This window comes from Zingiber officinale, chromosome 1B (assembly GCF_018446385.1).
Source record: "Zingiber officinale cultivar Zhangliang chromosome 1B, Zo_v1.1, whole genome shotgun sequence".
NCBI classification, from domain to species: domain Eukaryota; kingdom Viridiplantae; phylum Streptophyta; class Magnoliopsida; order Zingiberales; family Zingiberaceae; genus Zingiber; species Zingiber officinale.
The window spans coordinates 69,646,228-69,651,148 of NC_055986.1; the positions used below are offsets into that span (position 1 = coordinate 69,646,228).

A 4,921-nucleotide genomic window follows, 5' to 3' on the forward strand; every position below is an offset into this window, starting at 1 on the left:
AATTATCTAGTAGAAGAAGGAGGTGATGTACAAAGCAAAGCAAAACTCGCATAGAAACAGAAGATGAATACCAACTGTAGTTGAAAAAGACAGGTAGCTAAGGGACAGCTATAATTTGAATGCCTGATACCTGTGGTCATGAAGTAGCTAGAACGCCAATTTCGGCCAGCAACATGTTCCAAAAGAACTCATTTAACAACAATGAGAACACCAACAACAGTTGATCCCCAAAGACCCAAATCAAAGATTCTTAGATGTCTGATCCATTCAGAACACCCGTTGTTGTTTAACTTCTTGTTAAATGTCAATGTCAACCCAATGAAAATCTATTTAATTTATTTTTGTATGCTACGATCGAGACCAATAGATGAGCTCACGAACAAATCTTATAACATAAAATAGGGCAGACTAGCATTTGCGTCATCTCAGACAAAATACAAGAAGAAATAAAAGCATCTGAATTGCTTTAACACTGACAGGTTGAATGGCTCGGATTTTATTGATAACCAACCAACCCTCGTCGTCTGAGTTAAACTAGTTGTGGTATGTCACCGATATGGGACTGGTCACCACGTACTTGCTCGAGACCCACTTCAGGTAGCCTCCATTTCCTGTGCCACCCACGTTGCTGAACTCCACTTGGAACTCCATCTCTTGGCCCACAGTCTTGAAATGTAACACACTCGGCGTCACTCGAACTTCCACTCCTTGGGGAGCAGCCACCATGGCCATGTAGCTGGAGGCCGCCGAGCCCACGTTCTTCACCTTCCTCTGCACCGTCACGTAGTTCCGTTGCCGCCGAGAACCACCGAGATCGAAGGATAGTTCAAGTCCTTTTCTTGGATGCTACCGGCGCTTTGGCAGCCACCGTTCCTCCTCGCGATCACCTCCAGTTGGGCGCTGGAATAACCCAAGCCGCAGAGATAGCCGATGTAGTCATCGGGAGAGAGGTCGTAGACAAGGCCAGGATTGGTGGCTCGCACTGGGTCAACATGGCCTGCTCCCAACGCGAATAGATCGGCTGGGCGGTGCTGTTCGTTCGATATCGGAGATCCATTCCGGTCGAAAACAGTGGCGGTCGTCATGATGGCCGACTTGATGGCAGCTGGCGACCAATCCGGGTGAGCAGCCTTGATGAGGGCGGCGATCCCGCTGAGATGAGGGGTGGACATGGAAGTCCCCGAAATGATGTTGAAGTTCACCTCTGTGGCGTTTGACGACGGTGGTCCAACGGCGAACGGCCACGCGGCCAAGACGCTCACGCCTGGGCCGGTGACGTCGGGCTTTAGAATCCCTGGGCTTGCAGCATTGGGACCTCTCGATGAGAAAGACGTGATAGCAGGCGCCGGTGAGGTGCCAAGTACTGTGCCCTTGAAGCTGAAACCGGCGGCGGGATTGGCGGTAGAGTTGATGTAAGCTTTGATCTGGTCTCCGTCGACGAAACCCACGTGTGACGCCGGGAGGAAGTGAGCGTCGGCGAGTGTGCTGTAACCGTCTGGCTCTTGGTTGGCCAGGATCATGCCAACGCCCCCAGCGCTTTGCACGGTGGCGCCCTTCTCGATCCTCGCAATGCCGCCGCCGCGGTCGCAGAGGACGATTTTTCCCTTCACGTCGACGCCGTCCAATGAGCCGTTGCCGCAGAAGGCTGCGTCCGTCGTGCCTAGTGCGCCGGCGTACACCAGAGGATATTGCGTGGGGGTGTACACCTGCGGCTGGTACAGAGACTCGCCGTCGAAGATTTTTCCGTTTCCGAGACTTACGGTGACTCTTATGCTCCGGTCCATGGTGCTCGCCGCGACGGTTAGGATCCAGGGTGCCTCGTTCGATAGTGTGCTCGGAGAAGGGCCAGAGTTGCCGCCAGCGCAGCTCACAAACACTCCTTTCTCGATGGCTCCGTAGGCTCCCACCGCAATTGGGTCCGCGTAGAAAGGCAGAGAAGCTCCGCCGAGGGAAAGCGAGAGCACATCGACTCCGTCGGACACGGCGGCATCCATTGCGGCCAATATATCGCTGCCTGAGCAGTCTTCGGGTCCGCAAACTTTGTACATGGCAATGTGAGCCATGGGCGCTATCCCTGCGGCTGTTCCGAGAGCGTTCCCGAGTACCTGAGCACCCGACACGAACGCGCCAGCGGCCGTGCTGGCAGTGTGGGTGCCATGACCCTCTTCGTCGATCGGGGGCGCAGAGGACGAACCGGCAAGGAATGTTTGCGCGCCGATGAGCTTATTGTTGCAACTCGACACATTGAAATCACAACTGCCTTTCCACTTGGCAGGGGGAGACGGCATACCGGCGTCTCTGAAGGAAGGGTGATCGGGGAAGATGCCGGTGTCTAGAAGGCCGACGATGATGCCCTTGCCGTAGTTGGACTGGTTCCAGATGCCATTGCGGAGGTTCAAACCGAGGAAGTCAGGGGTGTGGGTGGTGAGCAACTGATATTTGGGGTCCCTATGGGCGCCGACGAACCCAGGGACGAGAGACATGAGGGCCAGCTCGGATTCCGTCAGCCGAGCAGCAAAGCCGCTCATGACGTTGGTGTAAGAGTAGAGCAAATGCGACTCCGAAGTGACTGCAGTGACGAACGACTTGTACCAGCTTTGGCGGTCGAAGGAGGCGCCGACGGTGGTCGGCAGCCGAACGTGAATGATGTAGGTACTTCGTGGAGAAGCAGCATTCGTGGGATATGGATGGGACAAGAGGTGGTGGAATAGAGCAATTAGGCAGAGGAAGGAAGAAGCTTTGAGGATCTCCATTAATGGAGATTAATAATGTGTTTAATTCGCTATTGTTCGCTATCTATATTAGTTTATATAGTACTGATAGGTGTGAAGGAGATGAAGAAGAAGGCCGCGCGCAAATCTGGATGGATATGCCGGCCGGCAGATTAAATACTGCAGTAGAAGAGATTAAGGTATAATGTATGTTGATTAAGGTACGGGGCGGACATGTAAAGAAAACCAGTTCGTCTGCTTCGAATGTTGAGGAGAATGCAATGACGAAATCGTAATCATTGTTTGGAAAGCGGGGAGCGACCAGGTCAATAACTGACTTTGTTATATCAGCTACTTCGACGAGACCGTTGTAACTGGTGAAGCAATCACAATCAATAATAATAATAATAATAATAATAATAATAATAATAATAATAATAATAATAATAATAATTAATACGATGCATGAGAAGAAGGTTTGGCGGATGACGTAGTCAAAGGTCAAGCTCATGGGATGGTCAGAAGTCTAGTCTTTGTGGCGGTCAGAAGTCAAGTTTGCGTGGTCATGGTCAAAGTCTCAGCTGACGGGGCAGTCAAAAGATAAGATTACAAGTGGGACAAGATCCAGCCTCGATGGCAATTAAGGGTAGGGCGCACAGGCCATGTAAAGGCGAGGAAGGAAAGACCTCTGGCGTACAACAGACCTGGCGTACAGGTCGGAACATACAAGTCATGGATTATAGCAGACAGAAGCAGGTTGGAATACAGACCTGGCGTACAGGTCGGGACGTACAAATCATGGATTATAGAGAATAGAAGCAGGTCGGAATACAGACCTGGCGTACAGGTCGGAACGTACGAGCCATGGATTATAGCAGACAGACGTAGGTCGGAAACAGACCTAGCGTGCAGGTCGGGACGTACGAGCCATGGATAATAGCAGACAGAAGCAGGTCGGAATACATACCTGGCGTATAGGTCGGGACGTACAAACCATGGATTATAGAGAACAGAAGCAGGTTGGTATACAGACCTGGCGTGCAGGTCGGTATACAGACCTGGCGTACAGGTCGGAACGTACTAACCAGGGATTACAGAGGACAGAAACAGGTCGGTATACAGATCGGACATACAGGTCAGGGTTTACAGCCTTATGGCTCAGCAGGATACTTGGATCGATGAAACGAGCATGTCAGAATGTGCCCGCTAAAGATGCAGGTCAGGATTCATAGCCTCCTGGTCCAAGGTAAACAGAATTGGATGCAGTATACAGGTCGGGTCAGATGAAGTCAGACAGCTTAGGAGTCGGGATAAACAGAACCGAATTAAGGTCGGGAGGCGATATCAGATTAGGGTTAGCAAGATATCAGATCAGGGTTAGCAAGCGCAAAGACCCAGCTTAGCGATCACGAGTAGAGGATACCAGGCACTACATGACAAGCAAGTAAGGAAATCGTAATTACCTGTCAGAGAATAATCAGAGCTCTCAGAGAATAATCAGAGTGTCAGGGAATATGCCAACAGGAGGGGCTCATTACCCCTTTGGTTAGGCCGCCGACCTATGAGAAGATGCCGCGTGTCATTCACCACCAGACAAAACCTGACAGCCGACATTCCCTGACACCCACCAGACCCCAGAAACATCCGTTGCAGTATAAAAACTTTGTCCCTTACGCAGGTACACTCACTCGTCATTTCTTACTCGTCGTTACTTTTCGTCCTTTCTCTGTGCTTCTGGGGAAAAAGTACCTAACTTGAGCGTCAGAGGGCCTGACCCGGGGACTTTTTCCCTGGTTTTTGGTTTCTAACGACTCGGGGCTCGTTTGAGTATGCGCAGAGCCCTAGCGTCATCATCCTGGTCATCACCCTTCGTCATCCGCCCGTGGGAACCCTTCCGGAGAGTGCCAGATAGATCGGACGCAGCATTGACTTTCCGTCAACCTCCAGTACATCGAGGCCCGACTTCATCCGACTCAGCTTCCTGACAGGATCAAATTTGGCGCCATCTGTGGGAACACAACCACCTGTTCCGGAACGTGAAGATGGAGGAGTCTAGTCGCATCAACATCACCATGACTGCAGGAGAGTACGAGCTCTTCAAGGAGGCCAAGAGGCGAGCGGCTTCAGAGAAACAAGCAACCGTCTCACGACCGCGCCAAGCTCCTGAAGCCTCCAAGGAACCCATCCCTATTTCAGATCGGGCTCTAAGA

General features: G+C 51.6%; 1 pseudogene; it reads right to left on the reverse strand.

The window, feature by feature from the left end:
• Window positions 1–378: 378 nt before the first annotated feature.
• LOC121970891 lies at window positions 379–2,762 on the reverse strand (annotated as a pseudogene).
• Between the last annotated feature and the right edge of the window lie 2,159 nt (window positions 2,763–4,921).